Genomic DNA, 14,719 nt, shown 5'->3' with positions numbered 1-14,719 from the left:
TATTATTTAAAAATAAAACATATTATTTACTATTATTTAGTTCTAATTATTATTAGTTAAAGCATGACAGATTATTTACAAACAAGCATAAGCAGTATAATCAAGAAAGTATAATTAGGAATAGCATTTGAAGAACATATAAACTTTTTACAAGGAATAAATATGTTATTATTCCATTTATCATATTTTCATTACTCTTCTCTCCCTGCCCTCCCCCACCCTTTACCCACTACATAATCTAAATAGAATGTCATTGTTTAAACAAAGAAAAGAAGAAAAGGAGAAAAAAAAAAGAAAAAAAATGTATCAAATTACTGACCTTACTTCTCTTTTTCAGAAAGAGAAACAAATTGAATAATAGCTTGTTATTAGTTCCTCAGATATTTTGACTGGTTATGAAACAAAACATTTCTTTGCACACAGGGAATTACTTTGATTAAATCTTTTTCAGAACATTTGTGGCTTTCTGGAAATGCAGGAACTATATTTAAAAAGATTAATAATGAAGTAAAATGATGAGAGAAAAAAAGAAAAAAAAGCATAGAACAAATCATTTGTTCTTTAGTCTCTTCTTCTTCTCTGAAGTCTTCCACAAAGTTTCAGTTGCCAGTCTCTTTAAAGAAGGACTAGCCCATTCCATTTCCTCTATTTTATCCAAAATCTTATTTTTTTTGATAAACAGTAAAGCAGAGTCTAAGTCATCAAAAATTTTAGGACCATCAGGAAGGAAGATTTTTAGCTTGGCAGGAAACAGAAGGTATGTTTTAAACTGTGCTTTTTTAAGCTCCCTTATTAGTGGCAGAAAAACTTTTCTTTTAGCTATTACCAAGGAAGAATAGTCATTGTCAAAACGCACAGTTGTCTCATTAATCTTAACAGGAGCTTTAGCCCAAGCAGATTAAGAACCATCTCTTTATCAAAAGATGATAGAAATCTAACTATAACTGATCTAGGATAGTTTTTGTTATACTTAGTATTAGCTATAGATCTATGTACTTTTTCGATACCAAAAGAGAATGCTTCTGGTAAGTCTAAAGTTTTAGGGAGCCATGTTGTTAAAAAAGAAGTAATATTGTTACCTTCAATATTTTCTGGCAGTCCAAAAATCCTAATGTTATTGTGCCTAGATCTATTTTCCAAGTCATCCAGCTTTGTTTGTAAATGTGTATTTTGTTTCAGCAGAAACTCAATGTTGATTTCCTCTTCTTGGATTCTATTTTCCATGTCATTCACAGCTTCTTCTATGCCTGTCATCTGGATCTTCTGTTGTTGCAGGTCTATATGTAACAAGTCTATTTGTTTTGTAGTTTTTTCTATGAAGGTATCAATTTTAGTATCCATTTTATCCATCTTAGCAGTAAGTTGCTGGATTATAGTTATCAGAGACTGAAGTTCTTTCTTGATGCTGGAGTCTTGAGAATTTGTCTTACTGGAATTCATTTCAGACTGATAAACTGACAGGAAAATTTCCAATGTGATTTCTGACAGGAATATTGTTAAAATTTCCTTTCTTTTTTAGATATAGTTCAAGAACTATATAAAACAAACATATTTAGAAAGAAAATTACTTCGAAAATTAATTTTTTAAGTAATTAATTCCTATCAGTGTAATGAAATTGGTGGAGCTGAAGAAATCTGCTGCTATCCTGTGTTCATCCTTGGCCATGCCCCCCCACGTATCTTGTTTTTTGCTTATCTCTGATTTATTTATTGTCTGCATGTACTTTGTCAGCTAGTTTGACTATGTGTGAGGTATTAACCAGAATTTTCTACAATTGCTAAACATCTGTTTGGGTTTGTTTTTTCTGATTTTTGTTTCCCACTGTCCTGTTTCGACTATTTCACAGTCAGCTAATCGGAGGAAGTCAGAGGAAGGGTTCTGATCTAACTAATCTGTGATATATAACATTAAGTATCCTGTTTTTTGTTTATTTCTGAGTTATTTATAGCACTTTTATTGTCTGCATATACTTTGCCAGCTAGTTTCACTGTGGGTGAGGTATTAACTAGAATGTTCTACAATTGTTAAGCATCTTGTTGTGTTTGTTTGTTCTGATTTTTGTTTCCCACCCTCCCTGTTTCACCCATTTCACACTGAGCTAATCGTAGGAAGTCAGAGGAAGGGTTCTGAGCTAACTAATCTGTGATGTATAACATTAACTATCCTGTTTTTTTGCTTATTTCTGAGTTATTTATAGCACTTTTATTTTCTGCATGTTCTTTGCTGTCTAGTTTCACTGTGTGTGAGGTATTAACTAGAATTTTATACATTTGTTAAGCATCTGCTTGGGTTTGTTTGTTCTGATTTTTGTTTCCCACTCTCCCTATTTCTGCCATTTCACACTGAGCTAAAAGGAAGAAGTCAGAGGAAGGGCTCTGAGCTAACTAATCTGTCATATATAACATTAAGTATCCTGTTTATTCCTTATTTCTGAGTTATTTAAAGCATGTTTATTGTCTGCATATACTTTGCTAGCTAGGTTGACTGTGTGTGAGGTATTAACTAGAATTATCTACAGTTGTTAAGCATCTGGTTGGGTTTGTTTGTTCTGATTTTTGTTTCCCACCCTCACTGTTTTTGACATTTCACACAGAGCTAGATGAAGGAAGTCGGAGGAAGGGTTCTGAGCTAACTAATCTGTGATATATAACATTATGTATGCTGTTTTTTTGCTTAATTCTGAGCTATTTATAGCACTTTTATTGTCTGCATATACTTTGCTGGCTAGTTTCATTGTGTGTGAGGTATTAACTAGAATTTTTTACAATTGTTAAGCATCTGGTTGCGTTTGTTTGTTCTGATTTTTGTTTCCCACCTTCCCTATTTCTGTCATTTCACACTGAGTTAATCGGAAGAAGTCAGAGGAAGAGCTCTGAGCTAACTAATCTGTGTTATATAACATTAAATATCCCGAGTTTTGCTTATTTCTCAGGTATTTATAGCACTTTTATTGTCTGCATATACTTTGCTAGCTAGTTTCACTTTGTGTGAGGTATTAATTAGAATTTTTTACAATTGTTAAGAATCTTGTGGGATTAGTTTGTTTTGATTTTTGTTTCCCCGCTCACATTTTCTGCCATTTCACACTGAGCTGGACGGAGGAAGTTGGAGGAAGGATTCTGAGCGAACTAATGTGTGATATTTAACATTACATATCTTCTTTTTTTGCTTATTTCTGAGTTATTTATAGCACTATTTTGTCGGCATGTACTTTCCTAGCTAGTTTCACTGTGTGTGAGCTCTTAACTGGAATTTTCTACAATTGTAAACCATCTGGTTTTGTTTGTTTTTTTCTGATATTTGTTTCCCATTGTCCCTGTTGCTGCCATTTCACACTGAGCTAATTGGAGGAAGTCGGAGGAATGGCTCTGAGCTAACAAATCTGTGATATGTAACATTAAGATCCTATGTTTTTTGCTTATTTTTGAGTTATTTATAAGACTTTTATTGTCTGCATATACTTTGCTAGCTAGTTTCACTGTGTGTGAGGTATTAACTACAATTTTCTACAATTGTTAAGCATCTGGTTGGGTTTGTTTGTTCTGATTTGTGTTTCCCACCCTCCCTGTTTCTACCATTTCACACTGAGCTAATTGGAGGAAGTCGGAGGAAGGGTTCTGCGCTAACTAATCTGTGATTTACAACATTAAGTGTCCTGTTTTCTGCTTATTTCTGTTTTATTTATAGTACTTTTATTGTCTGCATATACTTTGCTAGCTAGTTTCACTGTGTGTGAGGTACTATCTAGAATTTTATACAATTGTTAAGCATCTGCTTGGGTTTGTTCTGATTTTTGTTTCCCGCTCTCCCTGTTTCTGCCATTTCACACTGAGCTAATAGGAAGGAGTCGGAGTAAGGGCTCTGAGCTAACTAATCTGTGATTTATAACATTAAGTGTCCTGTTTTCTGCTTATTTCTGTTTTATTTATAGCACTTTTATTGTCTGCATATACTTTGCTAGCTAGTTTCACTGTGTGTGAGGTATTAACTAGAATTTTCTGTAATTGTTAAGCATCTGGTTGGGTTTGTTTGTTCTGATTTTTGTTTCCCACCCTGCCTGTTTCTGACATTTCACACTGACCTTAACGAAGGAAGTCGGAGGAAGGGTTCTGCGCTAACTAATCTGTGATATATAACATTGAGTATCCTGTTTTTTGGATTAATTTTGAGTTATTTATAGCACTTTTATTGTCTGCATATATTTTGCTAGCTAGTTTCACTGTGTGAGAGGTATTAATGAGAATTTTTTACAATTGTTAAGCATGTGGTTGGGTTTGTTTGTTCTGATTTTTATTTCCCACCCTCCCTGTTTCTGCCATTTTACACTGAGCTAATAGGAGGAAATCGGAGGAAGGGTTCTGGGCTAACTAATCTGTGATATATAATATTAAGTATCCTGTTTTTTGCTTATTTCTGAGTTAATTATAGCACTTTTATTGTCTGCTTATACTTTGCTAGCTTGTTTCACTTTGTGTGAGGTATTAACTAGAATTTTCTACAATTTTTAAGCATCTGGTTGGGTTTGTTTTTCTGATTTTTGTTTCCCACCCTCACTATTTCTACCATTTCACACTGAGCTAATTGGAAGAAGTTGGAGGAAGGGCTCTGAGCTAACTAATCTGTGCTATATAACATTAAGTATCCTGTTTTATGCTTATTTGTGAGTTATTTATAGCACTTTTATAGTATGCATATAATTTGCTAGCTAGTTTCACTGTGTGTGAGGTATTAACTAGAATTTTCTGCAATTGTTAAGGATCTGATTGGGCTTGTTTGTTCTGATTTTTGTTCACCACCCTTCCTGTTTCTGCCATTTCACACTGAGCTAATCGGAAGAAGTCAGAGGAAGGGTTCTGAGCTAACTAATCTGTGATATACATTATGTATCCTGTTTTTTGCTTATTTCTGAGTTATTTATAGCACTTTTATTGTCTGCATATACATTGCTAGCTAGTTTCACTGTGTGTGAGGTATTAACTAGAATTTTCTACAATCGTTAAGCACCTGGTTGAGTTTGTTTGCTCTGATTTTTGTTTCGCCACCCTCCCTGTTTCTGCCATTTCAAACTGAGCTAATCAGAGGAAGTCAGAGGAAAGGTTCTGAGCTAACTAATTGGTGATATATAACATTAAGTATCCTGTTTTTTTGCTTATTTCTGAGTTATTTATAGCACTTTTATTGCCTGCATATACTTTGCGACCGAGTTTCACTCTGTGTGAAGTATTAACTAGAATTTTCTACAATTGTTAAGCATCTGTTTGGCTTTGTTTGATCTGATTTTTGTTTCCCACCCTCCCTGTTTCTGCCGTTTTACACTGTGCTAATGGGAGGACGTCGGGGGAAGGGTACTGAGCTAACTAATCTGTGATATATAACATTAAGTATCCTGTTTTTTGCTTATTTCTGAGTTAATTATAGCACTTTTATTGTCTGCATATACTTTGCTAGCTAGTTTCACTGTGTGTGAGGTATTAACTAGAGTTTGGTACAATTGTTAAGCATCTGGTTCGGTTTGTTTGTTCTGGTTTCCCACCCTCCCTATTTCTGCCATTTCTCACTGGGCTAATCGGAGGAAGTTGGAGGAAGGACTCTGAGCTAACTAGTCTTTGATATATAACACTAAGTATCCTGCTTTTTGCTTATTTCTGAGTTATTTATAGCACTTTTATTGTCTGCATATAGTTTGCTAGCTAGTTTCACTGTGTATGAGGTATTAACTAGAATTTTCTACAATTGTTAGGCATCTAGTTGGGATTGTTTTTTTCTGATTTTTGTTTCCCACACTCCCTTTTTCTGCCATTTCACACTGAGCTAATTGGAGGAAGTTGGAGGAAGGGTTCTGAGCTAGTTAATCTGTGATATATAACATTACGTATCTTGTTTTTTGCTTATTTCTGATTTATTTATAGCACTTTTATTGTCTGCATGTACTTTGTCAGCTAGTTTGACTATGTGTGAGGTATTAACCAGAATTTTCTACAATTGCTAAACATCTGTTTGGGTTTGTTTTTTCTGATTTTTGTTTCCCACTGTCCCTGTTTCTACCATTTCACAGTCAGCTAATCGGAGGAAGTCGGAGGAAGGGTTCTGATCTAACTAATCTGTGATATATAACATTAAGTATCCTGTTTTTTGTTTATTTCTGAGTTATTTATAGCACTTTTATTGTCTGTATATATTTTGCTAGCTAGTTTCACTGTGTATGAGGTATTACCTAAAATTTTCTAAATTTTTTAAGCATCTGGTTTGGTTTGTTTGTTCTGATTTTTGTTTCCCACCCTCACTAGTTCTGCCATTTCACACTGAGTTAATCAGAAGAAGCCGGAGGAAGGGCTCTGATCTAACTAATCTGTGATATATAACATAAAGTATCCTGTTTTTTTTTCTTATTTCTGAGTTATTTAGAGCACTTTTATTGTTTGCATATACTTTGCTAGCTAGTTTTACTGTGTGTGAGGTATTAACTAGAATTTTTTACAATTTTTAAGCATCTGGTTGGTTTTGTTTGTTCTGAGATTTGTTTCCCACCCTCACTATTTCTGCCATTTCACACTGAGCTAATCGGAAGAAGTTGGTGGAAGGGGTCTGTGCTAACTAATCTGTGATATATAACATTAAGTATATATATTTTTTCTTATTTCTTAATTATTTATAGCACTTTTATTGTCTGCATATTCTTTGCTAGCTAGTTTCACTGTGTGTGAGGTATTAACTAGAATTTTCTGCACTTTTTAAGTATCTGGTTGGGTTTGTTTGTTCTGATTTTTGTTTCCCCACCCTCCTTCCCTATTAGTATCCCATTTTTTACTTGGTGGCATTGCAGTGTCTTTCCCCTACTGTATATTTGATCTGGGACACTCCTCCCAGTCTATTGTCTTTACCTCATTCTACCTAATCCAGGGAGAAAATTTGAGAGGCCAATCCAGTTTGTTTCTGCTCCTTCTTTTCCCTTTCCACTTTACAAAAAAAAAATGTTTTTTCTAAGCTTGTTTCTTGCCTTTTCTGCAAGTCGTCTAGTCCAGACACAGATTTGCTATATCCAGGACCGTGTGTAAGCTTTTGTGTCCCCAAGCCTTTCTCTGTTGGAGGGAAGCCTTCTAGCTTAATTTATTTTCTTAGAACTATCCAGTTTTTTGTTTCAGCACTCAAATCTGTTTCTTTGAGCTCAGCCCTTGTTCAGAACTCATTGTAAGCACTAAATAAGCTACAAATTATTACAGCACTGAACTTTCCTCACTTGTCCAGAGAAAAACAGTTTTTAGTAGTTAATAAATAAGCACCTATCCAGGCATGTCTAAGGGTAATCTCCCAGTGTTTTCTCCTGTCTACATGATGAATCTGGGCTTCTTGGGGCAATGCAGGAATTGCCTCATGTATACAGACAACCCTCTCCTCCTTCCACCCAACACTACAACCTGTGAGAGATGCACTTATATAGCCAAACTGGAAGCAAAGCTCTCTTCACCCAAGACTGGACTAGACAGTCAAGAGGAGATGGTAAACCCTTGCACCACACCACACTCATCCCATAGTCCCTCAAAACTTACATCACTAAACACACACATAGAAACACAAAACACACACCTACATTCGCGGAGGCTCTCAAAAAAAAAAATCTTCCCAAGCAACAGAGACCTCCAAAGCAGAAACGCAAGCAACCTCCACCCCAACACAACCCAAATGACACATAGCCCACAAACTCAGTGTGCCACTTATCCACAGCCCATAAGACATAACAATGTACCCAACACTCTAGTCATAGTTGACTCTATAGTCAGGCACACTGATGTTCCACTCACCAGGCTAAACAAGGAGAAAGTTACTGTTAGCTGCCTGTCAGGTGCCAGGAACCACCAAATAATGCATGGATTCCGAATACTGGCAATGGCTCTTGACACCTATATAGTCCCTTTTTTAGTCAAGATTCAAATGACAAATTCACCACCGTAACAGGTACAAGCAAGGAAAATCTGAGGGTAATGTTACTTAATGCTAGAAGTCTAAATCTCAAGATGCACTCACTCAAGGCACTCCTTAAAATGGAGAACACTGACATCTGTGCAGTGACAGAGACCTGGTTCAATGCTCCAGAGAGCACCCCTGCATTACCAGGCTAGAATTCATACCACCCCTTTCTGCCACCTAACCTGGACCGAAGCACTAAAGGTGGAGGCGTGTCCATATTCATTAACGATATCCACACCTCCATGCTAGTTGCTCAGCATAATGCATCTGAGATTATCCAACTGCAACTAACTCTGGGCAAGACTGCAATCCAAATTGTAGCTTGCTACTGATCCTCCACCATGTCCCAGGATTTCCACTCCTCATTTTTTGATACACTGGAAAATATTAGGGTACAACCTAATACCCTAATAATGGGTGATTTCAACTACCCCAACATTAACTGGGAAAACTATTCATCTACCAACTCTTGTGCTCAAAGTTTTCTGGAATTCATAAATTCCAATGCCTTGAATTAACTTATCCACACCCCCATCAGGGGCAGCAATATCCTAGACCTGGTCATTACTGACATGGACAACCCGTGTTCCACACCAGAGGTCAATTCCTCATTGGTCAGATCTGACCTCAAGGAAATCACCCTAGGCATCCACATACCACCCCCCCACCCCATTAGGGAAACCACCGTAAAAAATTTCTTCAATGCCAACTTCACGCTTTTTAAGACAGAAGTGGAAAACTTCACAACACCCATGCTGACAGACAATAAAGGTACGACTGCTGAATCCTATACAACTGCACTTTATAAGCACTTACACGAGTGCATGGATTGTGCAATCCCTAACAGAACCGAGATGCTAGCCTCCAAAAAAAGGAAGCTGATCTGGTGGTCCCCTGCTATAAACAAACTCTACAACAGAAGAAACTGTTGCAAAAAAGAGTAAAATCCCATGATTGGAGGAACTCCATGGTCAGTGTCAATAAGAAGCTGAGATCCCCCATAAAATCCTCCAAAGTTAGTGACAAAAACAAAATCACCACTGACTTTAAAGACAACCACAAAGCATTCTATAGCTATGTCAAGAATCTCAATGGCAACACTCAGATCTGCTCTGAGTTACAGCACAATGGCACTAAATATACAGAACCAACTGATTTTGCCAACATTCTGGCAGATAGGTTCAGTGCTAACTTTATCCCTCTCTCATCCCCTAAAGGGACCATCTCTATACCGGAAGAATGCAAAGTTCCTGTAATCACAGCTGTACAGGTAAAAAACCCACTCTCCAAAGCCAAGAACACAGCATTCCTGGGACCTGACAACATCCCAGGCTGCGTTCTACATGAACTACAGAACGAACTGGCACCCCATCTAAGTACCATGTTCAGTCATAGTCTCACCTCAGGCTTTGTGCCCACTGAATGGTGCACAGCAACGGTTATCCCACTCCACAAAGGGGGAGTCAAAATGGACCCCGGGAACTACTGCCCCATTAGCCTGATGAGCCTGGTCTGCAAGGCTATGGAATGTATCATCATGGAACTTATAAACAATGACATTTGTAATCACCAAACTCTGGACCCTACCCAGTTCAAGTTTGTAAAAGGCAGATCATGTCTCCTAAACCTGACAGGCTTCTTTGAAGCGGTCACCAAAGCCGTAGATGAGGGTAAGGTGGTTCACACAGCCTATCTAGATCTCGCCAAGGCTTTCGACACCATCCCCCACTCTGGAATTATAGATAAATTCACTAAACTAGGCATAAATCCCTATGTTACAAAATGGGTTGCCAACTGGCTCTCTGACAGAACCCACACTGTAAAAGTAGCAGACTCTAAATTCAACTTCAGAACAGTGACAAGTGAATTACCACAGGGTTCAGTCCTAGGTCCTCTCCTGTTTGGTATCTACTTCTCTGAAGTACAGGCTACACAGAAGGTCTTTGGCTAACAAAGTTCACAGATGACTGCAAACTAGGAGCCATAATCGAAACTCCTAATGATGTAGACATCCTACAAAAGGGCCTCACTGAGACAGATGCCTGGTGTCAAAGCCATGGCCTCAAGCTTATTGCCAAAAAGTGCATTTTCATCCCTTTTGGTAAAAATTCTGTACCCATGAACTACCACATAGGCGGTAGTCTACTTAACACCGAAAGTTTGGTAAGAGACCTTGGGACACAGGTGGACAGTAGTCTCTCCTTTGATAATCCCACCACCACAGTAGTCAGGAAATCCTTCTACATGGCACATCTCATCACAAAAGGTTTCTCATCCAGGAAAAAAGAGGTCATTGTTCCCCTCTCCTCATCACTCATTAGACCCATTATAGAGTACAATGCCCCTTTTGGTATGTACCTCACAAGACATCTACAACAACTGGAAAGGCCAGAGATATACCTCGCAAAAAGGATTACTGGCCTCAAACAGATGCCCTACGCAGACCGTCTCAAAAAACTCCAGCTTTACTCTGTCGCATATTACCTACTCAGAGGCAATCTCTGCCTAACATACAATGCTATGTCAAACCCAGAGGTGTTGGACATGCTCCACTTAAAGAAATCCTAATCCCTCCAAGCTACATGCTCTAGGGACCTAAACCTTGTCATCACAATAAAGAGAACATGCTGGAAGGATAGATTCCTGTCCCAGAGACTTCCCATACTCTGGAACAAACTACCTATCTATATCAAACAAAGCTCCTCATTAGCACTTTTCAAGAAAAATCTTGATGATTGGATGGGAGATAGGAAATTCACTCTGGGGATCACTTCTGTGGCTCTGCTTGACAGGGGCCAGGAAAATAATTTTCTTGGGTGGCAAAAGCCAGGGTACCATTTGGCTAGGCTTATATAGGCCCTAGGGCCAATAGCCTAGTATCTACCTATGAACCTATGAACCCATGAACCATGACAGAGACTTGGTTTTAAACCATAGAAAGTACTCCAAAAGTGCAAGGATACATTGATTTCCACACATTTAGACCAACAACAGCACAGACTGGGACCAGATGTTGAGGTGTTTCGATCTATGCTAGCAACAAACACACCTCTGGATTGGTAAAACAGGATGATGCCATGCATCTCACCCATGTGCAAGTCACTATAGGTGAGGTTCTTCACCATATCATGGCTAGCTAGAGGTCACCATCTATGTCCCTAGAGTCTCATGACTCTTAGCTATATGTACTAGATGTGCTCTTCATCTATTCAAACATCCTATTCATGGGTGACTTTAACTATCCCTCAGAAGAGTGGAAAACATCACTACCTCAAACTCACAGACACAATGCTTCCTAGACCTTATTAACACAAATACCCTGGAACAAATAGTGCACACTCCAACCAGAGGATCAGACATACTGGATTTGGTTCTCAGCAACATGAGAGAGTGTTGCATCTCCCTCCATGTCACATCCTCTCTAGTGAGGTTAGATCACATATTTGTCTCATTTGAGGTAAAAATCAACTCAGAAAAGCCAGTTAAGCTAGTAAAAGACCAGAACTATCCAAAGGTAAACTATATCCTATCAAGAGACAGTTTGTCAAGATTCAAAGCTCACTCCAACAACAAGATCACAGCTAGATATACAGAATTATTCAGAGTCACTATACAGACATGTGAATAGCTACATAGAGGCTGCCGTAATTACCAGAAATACACCCAAAACAAGCAAACACTAAAAACAAAGCCCACTGGTAAAATCCTCACCTAAACTTGGTATATAATAGAATAAAACTTGTGTCCAAAAATCAGGATAAGCAACTCCTTAAAAGGCAAGTGCTCTCTTATACAACTAAACAAGAAACTAAGAAGTCTAATTCAATCCAACAAGGCCACCTAGGAGGTCAAGATAAGGACATCTAGCATCCCAGGCTAAGGACAATCAGAATGCCTTCTTCAGCTATTTCCAGAACCTTAGAGAGGTACTGAACTGGTGGTGACCGGTATCACCTATACTGATCAGAGTGACATAACAAATCTACTGGCTGATACATTCAGCTCAAACTTCACCCTCACTCACCCCCAGCTCTACTGGGTGAAATCCCATCCATCATACTTCCTCCAGCTGGCAGTATGGGTTAGGTGCTGGCAGCACTTGTTAAAGCTAAGAACACCGCCACCATGAGTCCTACTAACATCCCCAATTACCTTCTGAACACTTTTAAAACATGACTTATCAGAACCACTTGAGGCAATTCAAATAGAGTTTCGAAACAGGCTACATTCCAAGTGAATAGAGCACCAGGATAGTCATTCTCCTCCACAAGGGTGGACCATAAACTGACCCAGAGAACTACAGATATATGTGTGTGTGTGTGTGTGTGTGTGTGTGTGTGTGTGTGTGTGTGTGTTTGTTTGTGTGTGTGTGTGTGTCCGTGTGTGTACATGGGAGAGAGAGAGAGATGCATACTCACACACAAACACACACACAGAAACACACGCACACATTAATAAGTAAAATCTGTGAATGAATGACTACATTTTTGTGAAGATTAGCAAAACTGTAAGTAAAAAAAATGGGTTTGTGTTTTTATAGTACCAAATTTGTTCCTTTTATCCATTTTCTGTGTTGCTTTGTACATGCAGTTCCTTTTCCCTTGTCTTATTATATTACTGTTTTTGTATGTGCATAAAGGAAGACAATAGCAGGTCACTTTGGAAATTTTTTTTATTTTTTTTTTGGATTGGTTAGAGGGCATGTCTTTAGGATCTTGAAGACCTAGATTGTCAAGTCTGCAATTTGCCATTAACAGGAGTTCTGCAGGATACCTCTGAACTGCTTAGTATTTGCCAGGAACTACAGATTTTACTTTCTAAATAATAGGATGCTATGAAACGTTGAGTGCTTTTTAAATTACGATTTCTTGGAGTTCAGTTTGCACTTTTCCATGTATTTATTGCTTTGTCATCCTGCATCCCTAGAGCTGTGACTGTGATGCTGTGAAAGGAATTTGAGGCACATGACAAAATCAGCTTCAACAGCAGAAAGATTTAATGGTTTTAACGATTGTTGTATTACTGGTTAGCTTCCTGGATGAAAGGATTATTTTTAAGTTAACGTAACCTGACAAGCCTATAGGAAGCAGTAAGCAGTTACTTAGCGAGAGACTGTAAATAACAAGATTGGTTCTAGCACAATACCCACACTTGCTCTAGCACAATACCCACACTGGCTCTAGCACAATACATGCATTGGATCTAGTACAGTACCTGCACTGCATTGCACAATAGAACCATTCGGTTGTGTAAGTTAGCAAGCCTGCAGGCAGCAGTAGAAGAACCTGATATTATTAAACATTGTTGTGTTTCATGCTTCATACAGACATAGAGACCAGTTGTTGACAAGCTCTTTGTAATTAATACAACCTGGCCAGCAACAAATAAGCCACTACAGTTACTGTGGTTCAGGGAGACAGAGTTAAAGACTAAATAATGGGACTGGGGCCAGCACAATCCCAGTGGAGAATGGCAGTATTGCTTTGTTATGCAATTGCAAGCAGTTAGCAAACCATATTTTTTAAGTGTTTTCCTGTTATAATGCAAGGGTACATGGCAAGGCTTTGCTCTTTCTAACATTAAACAGCTAAAAAGATAATTTTGTGTGTGAGTGAATATATTATTGTTGAACATGAAAAGTATTTCTGTAAACATGAGAGTTCTGGTTTTTGAAGCCCAGTAGGTTGTTATGATTGCTGTTTTGGATAATGTGCAGCTTTGTACAGTTTTTGATCAATCTCAGATAACATTGCTACGTCTTAGCAGTTCGTTCTCCAATTTGGTTCATAGCTATGGTGCTTTTTGTGCAGCGTGGGAATTGACATTTTCCTCCCAGTGTTTGTATAGGTTTTTGCTGGAGTGATCCAGTTTAATCTCACAAACGTGCTTGCTGTAAGTGAAATGGCTGTTTTCTAAATTTTCATGTGTGTGTGTGTGTGTGTGTGTGTGTGTGTGTGTGTGTGCACGTGTGTGCATGTGTGCGTGTGTGTGTGTGTGTGTGTGTGTGTGTGTGTGTGTGTGTGTGTGTGGGTATGTACATACATGTGTGTGTTATGAGGTGTTATATGTGTATGCAGAACTCTGACCATCTAGCAAACAAAACAAAACAAGTATAGGTTAAACTCAGAATTAGAAATTAATGTTATGTCATTTTCTCTACAAATTCATGTAAATATGAGATATTTTTTGTGATCTTGATTATATTTAAAGCAATATGAGTCAACCAAGTTTATAACAGTAAGAAATATAATTGTTTATGCAAAAGTGCACCTAGTGGGAGTTAGGGTTAGTCAGTTGTAAACAGTGTGCTGTAGTGTGAATGTAGCTAGGTAAACCTCACCTTCCAGATATGTTAAACAACATTCTTTCTGCATTCTTTTATTTGAAAAAATTTACATCCACAAGTTATTTAAAAGGTATACACACACTGGAAGTCTGCTATGAAAATACTCAGTTATGAGAATATAGATGTAGTATTTAAGGCTTTATCATTTGGGTCTATATTGAATTAGCGAATGCTTAGAAAAGCGAACGCTAATTCATCGACCCCTTTTAAGCGAATGCTTACAATGTCGAACACCCGGAACAGCGATTTTTTTCACAGGGCAAAAAATCGCTGGGCTGGTTTCGGGAGTTTGCCATTTCCTCCACTGTGGTGCAGTGTCAGAGTTGGTATATTTAAGTAGGGGGGTGTGGGGGGCTTGTAATGTTTTAAGTTTTTTTTTTTTTTTGTGGAACAGTGATTTTTTTCCT

Source organism: Protopterus annectens, chromosome 5.part0, assembly GCF_019279795.1.
Source record: "Protopterus annectens isolate FY-2018-M chromosome 5.part0, PAN1.0, whole genome shotgun sequence".
In the NCBI taxonomy this organism is placed as follows: Eukaryota; Metazoa; Chordata; order Ceratodontiformes; family Protopteridae; genus Protopterus; species Protopterus annectens.
This window is presented reverse-complemented; position numbering follows the sequence as displayed.